This window comes from Lissotriton vulgaris, chromosome 5, assembly GCF_964263255.1.
Source record: "Lissotriton vulgaris chromosome 5, aLisVul1.2, whole genome shotgun sequence".
Taxonomy (NCBI): Eukaryota; Metazoa; Chordata; class Amphibia; order Caudata; family Salamandridae; genus Lissotriton; species Lissotriton vulgaris.
The window spans coordinates 1218431164-1218449566 of NC_141693.1; positions in this window are offsets into that span (position 1 = coordinate 1218431164).

The window sequence follows — 18403 nt, forward strand, 5'->3', positions numbered from 1 at the left end:
TGTGGCCTATTCACCTGGATATTTTCTGGATATGCAGACCAACCAATAGTCTCCAGGTTCACTCTTTGCTCCTGAGTATTCTGTTGCATCACCAACAGTCTTTCATTTAGTTTACTGTTTTCTCCACAGCCTACTGAGACACTCACGATAAGTTGAAGGCATTCCTCTCAAAATGATCATTCCGGGTGGAATTCTGCCACTCACCATTATGGGCGGCCCAGTATCTTCAACCCATAAGCAGGTCTGCAAAGGGAACTCCAGACCCAATAATTCCAGGCCTGGAGAAGGCCTTACAAGATTTTACTGGGTCTTGATGTACACCAGATGAAGCCTAACTGCAGGGACAGGGGTTGGAGCTGACGCGGAGCACAGCCCCACTGCAGCCAGACTCTTGTTACACTCCAAGCATGCAATCAATGCAAGACCTATTTTTCATCATCATACTTTGACCCAGAGCAAGAGAAAGAAAGGGAGAAAAATTAGAAAGAAAAAGAAAAGGGAATGCAGTAAAGAAATAACAATGGTTGAAAGCAGTAATGAAAAACAACCTGCAACAGTAAAATAAAGAGATTGAAAGTGTAGGGTGGTGCAAATAAAGGAATGTAAAGGACTGTATGCTGAGAAAGGCTTCTTAGTGCACGTCTAAATTGCCTGAGGAAAAGAGAACTCCTCTTGGTAGTCACAGTCCCATACCGCAGAGGAAAATGTATGAAATAGGTGACAAGCATATCCTTTAAAGGGTCACAGGCAAGAGGCTAAACCACACAGGGTAAAAACATCCTTTGCAATATTATACAATTTTGATTAAGAAAAGCTTTGGTGAATATAGGAACTAAACTCCTCCTAAATTTCATAATAGAGAAAAAAGGCAAGCAAAGCAAGCAGTGCAGAGGAATGAGCCACAAAGACAAAGAAAATGATCCAATCTGACAGAGGAAAAATCAGGGGAAAAAATTAATAGAAAACAGGTGTTGAATTCAATGTAAAATCAGGAAATTAAATGCTTCACGAAGCACCAGGCTCTTCAAAGTGCTGCCTTATACATGCTTAATGCAAAAACAACAGTTGATGGACAGAATGCAGAACAATGTCATACATTTACCCCAATACAGAGATCTGGGCCTAAATCCATCGTTTTTTTGCACTCCACACCACCCCAGTTCAGACATGGCCATATGCAAATCAGCCCTAACCCTGTGCCTCATGAGAACAGTCCATGCCGAATTGCCAAGCCATGTCTTTCCTGGACCGGAATCAAGCATCCTAGGACCGGTTTGTGGCTATCAGCCATCTTCAGCCCGGATAGCTTGACTCCAGTGGTGTGGAGAGCATGGGACTCACGTCTGAGCATACCCATCCCACTCGGGTGACAAATGCAAAAACAACAGTTGATGGACAGAATGCAGAACACTGTCATACATTCACCCCAGTACAGAAATCTGGGCCTAAATCCATCATTTTTTGCACTCCGCACCACCACAGTTCAGACATGGCCATATGCAAATCAGCGTTGACCCTGTGCCTCATGAGAACAGTCCAGCCCGAACTGCCAAGCCATGTCTTTCCTGGACCGGAATCAAGCATCCTAGGACCAGTTTCTGTTTATCAGCCGTCATCAGCCAGGATAGTTTGACTCCAGTGGTGTGGAGAGCATGGGACTCACGTCTGAGCATACCCATCCCACTCGGGGTGACAAATGCAAAAACAACAGTTGATGGACAGAATGCAGAACAATGTCATACATTCACCCCAGTACAGAGATCTGGGCCTAATTCCATTGTTTTTTGCACTCCACACCACCCCAGTTCAGACATGGCCATATGCAAATCAGCCTTGACCCTGTGCCTCATGAGAACAGTCCAGCCCGAACTGCCAAGCCATGTCTTTCCTGGACCGGAATCAAGCATCCTAGGACCGTTTTCTGGCTATCAGCCGTCTTCAGCCTGGATAGCTTGACTCCAGTGGTATGGAGAGCATGGGACTCACGTCTGAGCATACCCATCCCACTCAGGTTGACAAATGCAAAAACAACAGTTGATGGACAGAATGCAGAACAATGTCATACATTCACCCCAGTACAGAGATCTGGGCCTAAATCCATCGTTTTTTTGCACTCCACACCACCCCAGTTCAGACATGCTTAAGACACAAACTGATATCACTGGGAGACATGCTCCATGCAGCATTCTGAAAATCTGCTGCCGCCACCGGCACTCAAAACGTTCACCAAGGCAAGCCCCTCCAGGCTACGGCAAGCATAAAAGACGTCCAGGAAGTTCCATATCATATTTGACATGGCGCTCTGCAATATGCTGATGTGAAGAGACTTCTTTTGCTTTTGAATTTACCTGGGTAGTTAAATTCTAGGTACTATTTTCCTCACAAATGTGGCAATAAGGGATATTGAATTATGACCAGGTAGAGTTTGCAGTCATCAGTCTGTGCATCTGACCGTGTTGGTGGAGGGCTCATGCAGTGATTTCTATGCCTCTCAATCAGGGCCACTGGAATTATGTATTTGTGCGGATGTGGCAATGTTCTCATAATAATAGATTTGCGGCATTTGCCACATGTTCCATCATCTGCTGCATAATCTGCAGATTTTAACAAAAAAATTGTTACAAGCTGTTCAAATGTTACTAAAAAAGGCAACAACGCACGTTGTAGCAGAGTGGAGTCTCCTTTGCAAAGGTTAGCTAGTCACTTTCTGTTGCTTATTATTATATTTGGGTATTAAACTTGTTCTAATGAGATGCACCAACACCCAGACAGTGTTAATAAGTTTAACAAGCATTAACAATCCAGTAGGTTTTGCATTTGTGAGAGTTTAAGATATTGGCATTCTAAATTACAATGCCTTTAATGTATGTATTTTGAAAACCTGCAAGAGGTGCGTAAACACCTACTTTGTACTTATAGTCGTTGCTTATGAGAAGCAAGGCTGACAGTAACTGCACTTCTTTTACTGCCAGCTTTGCTTCTCTTAAGGAAGAACTATAAGTGCAAAAAGTGGGTTTATGCACCACTTGCAGGTTTTCAAAATACATAAATAAAAGGCATTGTCATTTACAATGCCAATAGCTCAAACTCTCGCAAATGCGAGACTAATTGCATTGCAAATGCTTGTTGTAACTTGTAAAGACACGCTGTATAGATGTTTTGCAAAGTATGGGAGACTGCATGCATTTGTGTTTGCAGCTGACAATGCTTATGGTAATATCAGGGTAATCAGTAATAAAAACCGACCCATCTGACCATAAAACCGGCCCACAAACCCGTAATAAAATGGCTCACACAATGATATGGCTGAGATACCCGCCACCCCCTCTCAACACAATCCCCAAGAATGGGAATACGGAAACATTTCTGAACTTTTGGAAGGCGGGAGGGAGTTACCCTCCCGGCCGTATTTATTAAAATATGAAACAAAATTAAAACATTAAAATAACAGTTTCATATCATGTACAATTTCATTTCCACATTACGATGTTTTGGCTGACCTTAACACATTTCTAATACAAAGGTTCTCCTAGCCGATACTAACATCCTACAAATGCATTTTCAAATTGAAATTGTACATCCTAACGTTAAGGGCCAACGGCAAGGTCGTAACCGGTGTCAGATCCCTAAACCAGAACTCCCCCCTCACTTGTGAGGGGCGGCCGCACAGAGGACTGCACCTCATGTGCACATACCAATTTCCCTTTTCTTGACGGGGGCCCCAATTAACTCGACGCCATCTTATTGGTCGTACGAGGACTCGTGTGAGGTGTCTAGAAGGTAGCGTAGACCCCCCTCCCCACCCCACACAACTTACCACATCTGCCATCGCAGATGTCCTGGCCCCGGGAAATTCCCAGGAGGGGCCCGTAGCCCCTCCTATCCAGGGAGGGGCCTTGACCGCCTTCCCTTTCCTTTCGGCGTCCCATCCTTAGAAGGGACCGCCTCCCCGTTGAGGGGCCAATGGCCACCTCCCCCCGGGCGCTCCCATCCGTAATGGGTGACGCCCCCCCCTAGGGATCTTCCAATTACTGCTCACCGATCATGACCTTACCGCCCGACCAAATGATAAATACGACAAACTAAACTAGAGAGACTAATTACTAAAGAGGAAAAGACAAAAAGATATTCAAAGTATGAACTTTCTAAACATCACTGATCAACTCTGGTGCAAATACTTTTATTCGATCAAACATACTGTAAAGAATTATCCACTTTATTGCATACTGAATCACAACTTTATTCAGAACAACCTGTAAAAAAGTGAATTACCACGTCAAATAACTTTATTTCAAAAACAACTTGCTGTCTTCAGGGGCTGGTGGGTGGGTCAAAATTGGCTCTTCGTTCTGTCTCGAGCTCACGTACAGCGGGGAGGTGCAGCTTCAGAGCACAGGAACAAGAGGATGCTTCCATGGCTTGTCGCTCCTTTTATCCTTCTTCGGACGGGCGTAAACCCGCCTCCGCCCGCCTCCGGGGGCGTGGCTGGCGGCTTCAGTGTCTAGGACAACCCACTCTTGGGCGGGAAAAAGCGCGCCCCGGCTACGCCGCTTTGGGCATACCAGCCGAGACTCGCCTCCCGCCCAAGATGGCTTCCCGGGGGGATCGGGGTACTCCACCATACGTTCGGGGGGACCGAGTGGTCGCCCCTTTCCATATGGCTGAGATACCCGCCACCCCCTCTCAACACAATCCCCAAGAATGGGAATACGGAAACATTTCTGAACTTTTGGAAGGCGGGAGGGAGTTACCCTCCCGGCCGTATTTATTAAAATATGAAACAAAATTAAAACATTAAAATAACAGTTTCATATCATGTACAATTTCATTTCCACATTACGATGTTTTGGCTGACCTTAACACATTTCTAATACAAAGGTTCTCCTAGCCGATACTAACATCCTACAAATGCATTTTCAAATTGAAATTGTACATCCTAACGTTAAGGGCCAACGGCAAGGTCGTAACCGGTGTCAGATCCCTAAACCAGAACTCCCCCCTCACTTGTGAGGGGCGGCCGCACAGAGGACTGCACCTCATGTGCACATACCAATTTCCCTTTTCTTGACGGGGCCCCAATTAACTCGATGCCATCTTATTGGTCGTCCGAGGACTCGTGTGAGGTGTCTAGAAGGTAGCGTAGACCCCCCTCCCCACCCCACACAACTTACCACATCTGTCGTCGCAGATGTCCTCGCCCCGGGAAATTCCCAGGAGGGGCCCGTAGCCCCTCCTATCCAGGGAGGGGCCTTGACCGCCTTCCCTTTCCTTTCGGCGTCCCATCCTTAGAAGGGACCGCCTCCCCGTTGAGGGGCCAATGGCCACCTCCCCCCGGGCGCTCCCATCCGTAATGGGTGACGCCCCCCCCCTAGGGATCTTCCAATTACTGCTCACCGATCATGACCTTACCGCCACAGGCCGGATAGTTGACCGGCTATCCGGACCCCCCACAAAACTCCTACCTAAAGGTCATGCTGTAAACTCTTTAACCAAGCTACGAAGTCTCCTATGAGTAAAGAATTCCCCACCCGGGACAAATGGACCCCATCTTCTAGATACATATGGTCCCCCCTGATACACCCATGAGGAATCGAATGCAATGTACTTGTACGGAACAGTCTACCAAGCTTGTTATTTACCTTCTTCACAGAATAATTTATAGCAGACACTGAATTAGCCCCCCGCCACACCTTTCGTGGAATCATATGGGACCATGCAATCGTGCACCCTGGAACCCTTCTCGCCAACCAGCTTACTGTGGATAGTACCGCCTCGAGAAGTAGTCGTCTACCAGTGGTCACCAAATCCTTGCCCCCCAGATGCACTATGATTATAGATGGCGGTGACCTTGTCCGCCCTAACAAACCCTCGAAAAAAGGTTGAAACTGGTCAATACAGAGCCCGCCCCTTCCATAGAAGGTCACCCTGTACCCGTATTCCCCAGCCATGTGAATCATGTCACCTGCTTTGAATACGTCCGCGGCACGCCTCACGTATGAGTGGCCCACGACCCACACCACTTTTTCCTCAGCCGGTGATCTTTGACTGCTGGTTCCCAGGTGTCGGGTCGACTGCACAGTCCGCCCCGCCTCGTAAGCTTGCGAAACTGAAAAAACCAAACAAAAACAAGAAGCGTGAGTACATGATATCAGCTTCACAACATGTGCAACCGCACATACCTTTTGTAACAATTCGAGGACCAACGCCCCAACTGTTTCACCTTTTCCACACTCAGACCCCTGGCTGTAGCCTCTGTAGCAGCCCCTATCCGGAAGGAATGGGTCCCAAACTCGCCCGGGTTCAAGCCCGCGGCCGAAATTGCCATTGCAAGCACCCGCTGGAACTGAAACCTCGTCAGTGGGGTGGCATCAGCGTGTCTCAACAAGGTCCCCCCCCATGATGACGCCCTCTGCGCCAAATATTCCTCAACGCATACGATGGGGCACATGGGAGATCCGGGAATCCGATGGATTACTACGCTGTCCCCGATCGCACCCTGATCGGTCTTGGACCTGGCAAACGAGACAATCATCGTCTCCCCCTTAACTTGAATGTGCTCTCGGCACAGTCCCCCCCCGTATCCTGCTTGTTCTTTGCCACCAGTTCGCTTACCCGCATAGCCCCATGGAATGCTAATGCAAAAGCGGCCCGGAATAACACTGTTTCTGACTGGGATGAACATGTCGCAGGGAGTACGGACAGTAACAGGGCCAACCTCTCCAGACCTATCGGGTGCCTTTCATCTACTCTGCGACCCTCAAGGCGTTGCCACCCACGCAGCGCCTTCTGTACTACGAAAGACGCTGTAGGGTCCTGGATACCATGAGCCCGTGCCATGAAGGAAATGCCGGCCCGATGCCTCTGGGCCGTGGCTACCGATTTGCCTGCCTGATGTAATGACAGCAAAAACTTTACGACAAACTCTTCCTGGCCCCAAAGCTCCCCCCTAGCAGAACCCCCCAAAAAGGACCAATAGGAACGGAACGCCCCTTCGTATGCCTTCCTTGTCCTGGGTGCTAAACTCTCTCCCACGAGGTTTTGTAGTTCGGGGCACCGAGAGACCAGAGCGCTTCGGGAAATGGCGCCGCCACTGGGTCCGCTGTGGGCAGAAAACCCCAGAAGGCCTGCATACGGAAACGAGAAAGCGCATCAGCAGCCTGATTCAGCACCCCTGGCACATGTCTCGCCCTGAAGAGCACATTCAATTGCATACATAGTAAAACAATTTCAGAATCTCAGAATCCATTTGCATCGTGCTGCCTGACTATTGATACACTCAACCACGGTCATGTTATCAGACCAGAACACCACAGAGTGATCCCGAAAACCCTCAGGCCATGTTTTCAAGGCCACCAGAATAGGGAACAGTTCGAGAAAAGCAATGTTACTTGTAAGCCCACACTCGTGCCACCATGACGGCCACATTTGAGCTGACCAGTGATCACCAAATATGGCGCCAAAGCCTATACTCCCCGCCGAATCTGTCCACAGCCCCAACTCCTCGGAGGACACCGCCGGCTTGTTCCAGACCACCCGACCATTGAAATCCACCAGAAATGCCAACCAAATGCGCATGTCCTGGCGAATCTCGGCCGAGAGCCTCGTGCGATGGTGCCCTTCTTTAAGACCGACCATGGCTTGAGCAATCGAGCGGGAGAAAGGGCGGGCCATTGGCATTACTCTAAGGGCAAAATTCAACTGACCCACAGTTTGCTGCAATTGATGCAAGTTCACCTTGGTTTCCCGAATACATGCCTCAAGGGAGGCCCTGAATCTCCCCACTTTTTCTTTGGGCAGCCGGAAGCAACCATCCAGTGAATCGAGCTCTATTCCGAGAAACTCGAGCGAAGTTGATGGCCCCACCGTCTTACCTGGTGCCAATGGCACACCGAACTGATTCATCAGACCACAAAATTCATTTAAAGCTTGTGCACATTCTGGATCCCCAGCTGCACCCAGGAACAGAAAATCGTCAAGATAATGCATAACATGTTGAAACCCCGTCATTCTTGTGAATACCCATTGCAGAAAACAACTGAATTTCTCGAAATAAGCACAAGATATGGAGCATCCCATTGGCATACATTTATCCATGTAATAGCGACCCTGAAACATAAAACCGAGGAGACGCTGATCGTCTGGGTGTACCGGGAGCAACCGGAACGCTGACTCGATATCTGATTTGGCCATCAGCGCTCCGGGCCCCAGGCGATTCAACATGGCGACGGCCTCATCGAAAGATGCGTACCGCACCGAACACACCTCCGGGTCTATCGCATCATTCACCGAAAGACCTCTCGGGGCGGACAAGTTATGTATTAATCGAAACTCACCCGGGTCCTTCTTGGGGACCACTCTCAAGGGGGAACAAACAAAATTAGCAACTGGTGGCGTGTCGAATGGTCCGGCAACCCGACCCCGGGTCAACTCTTTCACAATCTTCGCCTGTACCACCGCCGTATTCTGCAGGACCGACAGTTGGTTCCTACACTGTGCCTTACCCTGAAAATTCCCCACTGGAATGCGGAAACCATACGAAAACCCATCTCGCAACACCCCAGCGGAGACATGATCCGGGTATTCATTGAGCCAAGGAATCATTGCCATGGTATCAACCGGGGTAGGTAAAGGCGCCCCTCGGACTATTTCAGACCTGTTTGGCGCTTCCCCTACCTCCGTTATCACCCGTTTTGGCTCTGCACATGGTCTCAGGATGCGAGGATTGCCCACACCCCCCACAGTCGTGCCTAAACTTGCATGACCCCTGGGGCCTCGTACACTTTCCTCTGTTAAAATTCCAGCAGATGCCTTTTTTGCCTGTATTGCCACTCGATCTCGAGTGATGCTCATCACCTGAACCTGCCCGAAAGGGCGCCCCAGATGAATGGCGGGAAAACTCTCCCCCGCTTCCCTTCACCAATGGTGCCTTTAACATGCCTGATTTCTCCATCTTTTGCCAAGAAATGGAGTCGTAACAATCCCACGTCAGAAATGTGTCGAACTCCTTGGCCTTCCGAAAAACATTATCATAACAAAACCACTGATTTCCCTCATATGACTGAGAATACTCCATAATACGTGTCTGGTACACGGGTAACTCGGCCAACATTTCAGGCCTTCGTTCCCCCATAATTGAAGTGAAAATGCCAAATGCTCTGCCCCAATTACCTATGTTCTCATCAACCTTAAAAGCGGCCATCTTGGCGCGCCAAACACTCGGGTGCAAAAACTCTTTTTGACCCTTCACATGCTCGATCTCATAATGATCAGTTAGCAAAGAAAACATGTTCACATATTTCTCAGCCCATATCCTCTCTTTGATTTCAATCGGAATATGCTGAGCCACTTTCTCCCTTCTCGAGGGTACTGACCCCTCCCCCGCAATCGGCAGTAGCTGCTTACCTGAACCAGAAGCTGTAACCGTAGTCGCTGCCGAACTCATGCCCGCTGCGGGTTGGCCCACTGGAGCCTGCGGGGGAACAAAAGGACATGGAGCCTTTGCAGCCTCTCTTGATTGCCGCAACTGCCTCATTACTGCCCTGGCATCATCTGCCGTAGCCCCCTTACTCCCTTTCCCCAGCCACGCTGCCAGCTGTGCAGCCAACTCGGGAGGCATATCCTCCCCGTTCACAGGGGTGACTACAACGGGAATTGGTTGCCCCTCCTTCGGGACCGGGATCGGCTCTTCAGTCGGTGTATCAGGGTGCGCCGGCGGTGCCTCGGGAACCGGGGCCTCTTCCCCAGGCGCTCCCTTCCTGGCCCTTCTACCTCTCCCATTAGGGACTACTCCCGGCAATGCTGGTCCGACGACTCGCTTAGGGCCCCCTACACCGTTCATTGCCGCCATCTGCTTCTTCATCTCGGCCATGTCTTTTACGAGCATGCGGAGCATCTGATCCGTTCCGACCCGCTTTCCGGCCTTCTTGCCCGGCATTGTCCAACGATGATTCTCTGAAAGAGCAAAGACAAGAATTAAAACGCTCAAAATTGGCTCTTCGTTCTGTCTCGAGCTCACGTACAGCGGGGAGGTGCAGCTTCAGAGCACAGGAACAAGAGGATGCTTCCATGGCTTGTCGCTCCTTTTATCCTTCTTCGGACGGGCGTAAACCCGCCTCCGCCCGCCTCCGGGGGCGTGGCTGGCGGCTTCAGTGTCTAGGACAACCCACTCTTGGGCGGGAAAAAGCGCGCCCCGGCTACGCCGCTTTGGGCATACCAGCCGAGACTCGCCTCCCGCCCAAGATGGCTTCCCGGGGGGATCGGGGTACTCCACCATACGTTCGGGGGGACCGAGTGGTCGCCCCTTTCCATTTGTTAGACCAGCCCATCAGGCACTGCCTGATTGCCCTGTAGGCCGGTTTGATTCTGATTGTGAAGTTTTTCTTTGTTTAACATGCGTACTCCTGCCAACTGGTCCCATGCCGTGTATGGCCTCTTAATTCTTCCCTGAGTTTTATCCAACAGCACTACGTTTAGGCGGAGATGATTCACAAATAAAAAGGTTGTCAGCTATGGAACCAGCACTGATTGAAGCAGCAATGTGTGCCATGTTGGCACTTGAAATGTCCTCATAGGCAAGGCATAGTTGTTATGAGTTTGTTTGGCCAATGCTGCTTGTGCTTCCCTGTATCTAATCTGTATTCCACTTCATGGCTCTCTGAACTTAAAGTGAGTCACACGTACAGCTAGAGGTTCTGGAGCAGCTGAGAATTTAAAGTGGCTTTACTTTAATTCGTTGAGTGCTGCTCTGGCAGCATTCGCACAGGCCAATTAATAACTACAGAAACTGGGTGCAAAGTTCACACAAAAATTATAACAAGGGATACCGGCCTTACATCGTAGAGCTGAGAGCCTAAATCAACTCAGTGTGTCTGTTAGAACTGGGGGTCGCTAGTTGGCAATGGTATACACCTTTGTCCAAATATGGACCCTTGCTTCTAAGTCAGGATAAGGGGATTACACTCCTAGAAAACCCCTTCTCACCCCCTTGGTAGCTTGGCACGAGCAGACAGGCTTATCCCGAAGGCAGTGTGTTAAGCATTTGTGAATATACACAGTAATACAGTGAAAACACTACAGATGGACACCGCACAGGTTTCATAAAAATAAGTATTCTTTAAATAGCATTAACATAAGACCATAAATGACAAAAATCCACAATACTGTACTTAAGATTGACTTAAAGATGGTAGAAGTTACTTAGTTCAAGTTGGTGATAAATGCGAAACAGTTCTCACAAAAGTACCTGGATGTGTAACACAAGACAAACTAAAGGCTCGCAGAGTGGAAGATGTGTTGGTTCCGTGCTCCGGGGGGGATGATGCGTCGCGCCTCAATGTTTGGGCAGAGCAGGGGATGCATCATTATCCTTACCGGTGCAGGGGTGATGCGTAGGTTCTCGGCCTGTGGGCCAGTTGCGCAAGATGGCGCCAAGACGCGATGCAACAATCCTGCTGCGATGCGAGAAAATTGCTCCTTGATGCGATGATGCGAAGACCATGCGTACACGCCCTGGCAGCCTTGCGACGACTTGTTCTTTGGAGCTTCTTTGGAGGCCCTGCGACACGCTTCTCTGATGATGCAACGGCGACCCTCTTGATGGCGTCACGCTTATCCGGTGATGCGACAGCAGACAGCTGCAACGAAGACACGCTTCTGGGGAGATGCGGCACGCTTCTCCGGCCATGCGACGACTACAGCTGCGGCGGTGACACACTTCTCGTTGCGTCGCACTTCCAGTTCCCAGCAACACGCAGGCTTCTGCAGATAGAATTCCTAGCAAGGAAATTCAGAGGAGAGCTGGTGGTGAAGTCTTTTGTCCCTGAGCCTTCAGCAGGAGGCAAGCACAAGTTCAAGCCCTTGGAGAAATATTCAGTAAGACGAAAGTTCTTTGAAAGTTCCTTTTACTTTACTTCCACTGCAGGCCAACCCAGCAAATAGCGCACTGGCAGAGGGGCAGTTCAAACTCCTGCAGCTTCCTTTGTTCTTCTCCTTGGCAAAAGGTTCGTCTTGTTCCCAGAAGTGATCTAAAGTTCTTGGGTCTGGGACCCAATATTTATAATACTTTTCTCTTTGTTCTCTGAAGGCAGAGGGGCATTTGCCCAGTCCAAACCAGTTCTGGAGCACTCTGTTGATATGACTCCTTCTTTCCTTTCATAGTGCAGGGCAGAAACATCAGACGCCCCACAAGAGGTGGAGTCATCGTTGTGGAGGGAAAGCACAGCCCTGGAGCACTTTGTAGACATGATTCCTTCTCTTCTTTCACAGTGCAGGGCAGAGACATCAGCCGCACCCCAGAGGGTGGAGCCAGCATTGTGGAGGGAAGGCCCAGCCATATTCAGGTCCCAGGTGCAACTCCTCCCTCCCATCCAGATGCGGATCTCCCTATTCACCACTGGGCTGACTCATTCTGTCTCCTGGAAACCCCCAGCCCTGTCACTCAAACTCCAAACAAGGAATACACAACCTAGCAGAGGCAGGCTTGGATATTTAGACAAGAAAATACCTACTTTCTAAAAGTGGTATTTTCAAACACGGAATGTTAAAACCAACTTCACTAAAATATGTATTTTATCATTCTGAGTCCAGGCATACTAAACTCAAATTTCTACCATGTTCACTGAGTCAGTTAGGATTATAAAATGTAATAATCTAACTGCCCATTCTTGCCTACGGAGAACAGGTAGCCTTGCACTAGTGAAAAACGAAAATGGCTGTAGTTCACTATTAGGACATGCCACACACACCAGCACATGTTCTACCTTATACTTACAATGCACCCTGCCCTTGGGACTACCATAGGGGTATCTGATATGACGAAAAGGGTAGGTTTTGGGACTGGCAAGTGGGTGCACTAGCCAAATCGACATGGCAGTACTAGACTGCACATAGGCTCTGCAATGGCAGGCCTGAGACACACTTTAGAAGCTGCTTCTGTGGTTGGCACAGCCAGTGCTGCAAGCCCACGAACAGCATTTCATTTACAAGCCCTGGTCACACATGGTGCACTGTACTACGGTCTAACAAGAAAATCAAATAACCCAATCATGGAGTCACTAATCAATACATCAATTTAACATAGGGAGCACTTACACTGTGGCACTGAATAGCAGTGGCACAGTGCCCAAAACATATAACTTAAAAAATTGTGAGTCTCTCACCCGAATCTGGTATGTTGGCATGAATGCATTTTATACTCAATGTAGCACAACTATGTATTACGCAAAACTTTTAGAATCAGGATTGCGAGTAAAAATGTCAAATTGTCCAAATCCTTTAATTTATTTTGTCACATTAGTGTGTAGTCTTGGTCAAGCGCCAACTCAATGATCAAACAGGCAGATTATGGGGTCTTACATCATATGAGGCTGAGGCAATCTTTCTTTTTAACCTGACTTTGTCTCTGCTGTCAGTCACACCGGTGGCTAAAGGAAGGGCAGTCTAATCGTATTTCGAAATTGAGTGGTTTTAGTAATAAGAAAATTTAAAAAACGAGCAGGGGCATGTAAGACACAAGCTAGAATCTACTGCAGGCAAGGGTAGCAGTAGAAAGTGAGAAAATGAAGGCACGCACGCAGCGTGCAATCCCTGCCATGAAAGGTGGGACATGCACCCACCAGTAGCCATTTGCGGGTTACGATTTGAAAGGACACAAGTGAAAGCCAATCTAAAGTGTGGGATGAGTCAGACCCCACAAAGTACAGACAACAGATCTCAAATAGCGCAAGTGCTGTTTAGGCTCGAAATAAAAATGACAAAATAGTGCAGTAATACTATCACAAAATGTGGCGAATCATGCAGCATAATTTGTCATTCCTTGCTGCATAATTTACTCAAACCTCAACCATCAACCCTGCTGCATTATTTGGCTGTCGCCTGCCGCATATTTCCAGTGGCCCTGCGCTCAATCATTAATTCAGCATCCATCTTGTTCTCACTTTTGCCCAGTTTTTATAGTTTATCCATTTTTAAAAAGCCATCCATTAAAAAAACAATTCTCTTTACGTAGTCCTGAATTGCTAAAAACCACTAATAAAAGGCATCCAAGTTCCTGTTTGATAATTACTGGAGATTTATGACCTACTGTGAGATCATGGGCTTTAGTGATCCCAATTATCCTCCCCTCTCTTTTGAGCTCACTGAGAGTGAGAGCCCTTTTTTCTATATAGAATGTTTGTTTCAAGAATATAAGAAAGTAAAAAAGTGGCCACCACCACTTCATATTTTTGTGGAATGATGCTGCTAACTTTTGAGCTCCGCACTCTGGAGTAATGCTGTCCAGGCCTCAGTGTATATGGTCCTGGCCCTTAAAACATGACAGAATTTCCTAACTCCTAATTGGTATATTTAACTTTCCCATAAAGCTTTAGTATATGGTGTGGAAAATACACCAGATGTATGGGATGTTGAGTGTCACCTGTGGACCTTAGCCCATAGTGTGCTATCCACTAGACTGACAAAGAAAACATGGCTTGAGTCCTATCTGTGTGGCTTGGACCTCCTGTGTGGCTACACGGACACAACGAGCTGCAAGAGGCCTTTTTCCCTGATGTGCCCAGGTAACCAGTAGCAACTGGATCTGGACAGGACTCTAATGATGGTCTATGCTGGAGCAGATCCTGGCCCATAAGAGTAGCCCTGAGGACCTAGGATCCTTAGAAGAGACCAAGAGAAACTGCTCCAGAAAGTCTGAAAAGTTGGGACTTCGAATTTCTTTTAGACTTCACGAACTCCAGATCATCTGCGGTACTTTGCAGCATAAGTGTCCAATTTAGAGAGGACTTAGTTGGACACAGCTTCAGGCTTGCACTGCTAGAGAATGTTAAGCTCCATAAAAAATGCTGGGCTAGATTTAAAATTTGCTGGCTGGAACTCTGTCCATCAGGATTATGTCTTCCAACCAGACTGCCAAATCTGCTAAAAAACTGCTGGGCCAGCAATGATCTCTGTACCTTGACAGGCACCACCGTCATGGCAATTCAAGTTAGAAAGTTCGGTGGATGGCCGCCATTGGTGCTGATGGCCTTCTACCACACCTTAACAAACTCTTTGTTTTTCAAAATTATTGAAAAGCATAAAACTAATGACCCCACTACACTCATGGGTTTTTCTCTTACTGTGGGAGTCATTGTTTTTTATGTCCCTCACTGCCAGCAGTGACAGACAGAATGAAAGTACATTACACTGTCCAACTTAAATAGGATGGGAAATGTAATGCCCCCTCCTAACATCCTCTACAACGTGGGTCTGTCGGATGAAGCTTTCATTCCATTGAGCCAATGAGGGTTTGGTCAACGGAAAGCTCGTGGTCTGCCCAACTCTGTATGAGGCGGTGGATCAAGGGTTTGGTGGACAAGGTACACCATCAGATATGCGTTGGCTTACCCTCTCTGTCAAACTCTATAACAGGCCCTCATTCCAAAGTTTAGAATCTTGACCAGGGAAAGGCAGGATAAGTATGTGGCTGACGAGTGGAGTTCAGAGGGTGCGAAATTATGAATTGCCCAGCCAAAAGCAACAGCTTTAGCAGGACCTCATCCAGCAGTTATCCAACTTTTACTGGATTTTGCCTAATAAAGCATGTCGCCTTGCCCTGCTGGAGAACTTTGACTTCTATTTCAGAGACTAATTCCTTAGAGACAGACAGAGCATCATTTTTCTGTCAATTGAACTACCTTTGTCTCCATGAATGGAAATGTTCCTCAGATGGTCCCATGGAGTAGAGGCCATCAGAGGAAGGACATTACACAGCCTGCCCTATTTAGGTAGATATGTAATGTCTTCCTTTTCCTGTCTATCACTGCCAGGAAGCTGGTGGTGAAGGACAAAAAAACTACTGAGCCTCTGGTCATCTCCAGGTTTGAAGGACTAGAGTCTATCAGAATGACAGAAGTAATGTCCGCTGCCACCCTTAATGACGTAGTACTATCTGTTAAATGCTAAATCTTGCCCTATATCAGAAGGTTAAATCTTTTACTGAAACGGCCCACTTGGTGTATTTCACCGCTGCTCCATGGCTTCAAAAATTCATTTCTCCTGTTCTGCTTTTTGGATTTTAGTTGTTTAGTTGCCATCTTTCAAATTAAATGTTTCTCAATTTTTTGAATTTTGTTGTGGGATGTCTGTTGTAGTATGGTTTGACTTTATAATTGTTTTGGTATTGCTAAATACTTTCCACACTTTTCCTTAATGTAACAGGAGTCTGAACTTATTATTTGGGAATGACTAACATCCTCCCCAATTAATAGCCCATTTTCTTATTAAGATTTCTTTGCTGCTACTTCTAGATCTTCACTTAATTAACTGTAGCTTTATACATCACAATGATGAGTAAGCCTTGGACAGGTATATTTTGCAAGGTATCCACTGTTGAAGTTGTATGTTTATCTAGCTTTGCCGCTACCCTAAGACTCTCTACAGGCTCTTTCAGAATTCCCAAGTCACCTGCGAGATCCTGCCCTTAACACAATCACAGAGAAGTGTTCAGATAGCTCACTAATACATTTGGCAGCATCAACCATAATATCATGAGAATGATGAGTAAGGGGTACAGCTCAGCAATGGTCAACATACCTTTTACAAGATTGGATTAATTGTTACAAGCCCCCCTGATCACCACTAAACGATCTGGAGTTCCCAGCACTGTTCCTATTACTATTTAATATGTACTTGCCACCCCTAGTAAACAACTAAACTTCTTTGATGTCACAGCGTATAATTATGTTGATGATATGCAGCTCATCCTTACACTTATGCCATCAAACCAAGTCAATGACCAATGGGATGTGATACTTAGTCTACAGTTAAAGCCATCTAGTCCTTAAATCATAATGATGGATGCCCCCTCTTCAACATAGTCTCAAGAAAATTGACCGGCTGAAATTGAAAGATTCCCAAACCCTACCTCTATATTTTTGAAAATAAGGGAACGCCACAATTAGAGAACCTGGGGTATTTAAGGTATGTTTTGTGAACAGTCGTTCAGTTGAGACAGTGGTCCTGTATAAGCTCCTTTTTTGAAAAAGGGAAAAATAATAGAAAATAGGTTCTGTATGTTTTTGACTCGGGAGTCTATAATAATGAGAAAATCGCAACAATTATAAAGTACAACAACCTCCGAACAGTTTAATGTATATGCAATCAATTTATTCATTGCAGTATATCGGATGATCTTTCAATATAATCTTTTTGTCTATATAGCTCCCAAACACCATTTTATCAAACATCATAATCACAAATTCATAATTCTTGGAAGGGAGTGGAAATTGTCACCATACATAACAAGGGGAGTAAAGACAACTACTCAAACTACAAGTCCATGAGCCTGATCAATAACTTGCAGAAAGTTTTCTGCAAGCAAGTCTTATCTACTTTGAATGATTGGATGGTTGGAAATAATATATTGGCTGGTTTAAAGCAGGATTTCAGCCAAAAGTGAGCACACTTGACCAGAAGGATTCCTATAGGCAAGGGTGTCAGACAGGCATCCGTTTTGGTCCCTACAGTATTTGGAATGGCCATCACTGGTGTGGTTGACTGACTGAATAAGTGTCAAAACGGCGCTCCCAAAGCAGGGAAGTTATTCATACCTGCATTAATGTTGCCGACGAATCCCTGTTGATATCAAGAACCTCAATGGAGTTGAAAGCACTGCTGGACCAATTCCCTCATTTGTGCCCCAGTCAAGGTCTTGAGATTAATGCAGGGTAAGCTAAATATGTCGCTCTGAACCCACGTCACTTTTATAAAGGAGGAAGATTGTTAGTAGAGGATTTTTTACTGGAGAAAGTCAAGAGCTTTGACTATTTAGGAGTAAAGGCTATCTGACACTTTGTTCTGGGGTCCGCAAAGAGATAAAAACAAGATGATACTAAAACGTAGATCAAAGAGGTATAACGCAACATCATGTAGGCAAAGTTCCCTGACCCTGGTTGTCTACAGTGTGAAGGCATTATGGCGGTTTGATATGGGGCTTTATTCTGGGCTATGGGGATATGGTGTCGTTAGAAGTATGTAAAAAGTAATTCATAAGATCACTATTAATTCTTACCAATAGTGCCCCATTGATCCTGAAACACTTAGACCTGGCCTTACCCAGGGTTTGACCATGTGGCCTGTCTTAGGCCACTGTTGTACTGGATAAGAATCTGGTCTGTAAATAAAATGATATCATATTGATTATTGCTAACAGATCTGATTCACCTGGATAAATATTGCTCTACCCCTTGGATTTGCTTTGTTAGAGATTTGTTATTGAGGCTAAACCTTGGAGAATTATTGAAAAAACACAGAAACCAAAAAAAGAGTAGCACTAGATTGAGGGTGAAGAATTGTTACTGGAAGTATGTTAGGGGATAACCTGAATTGAACAGAGAGAGGGAGGGTTACCTGAAAAATGTTTATCTCA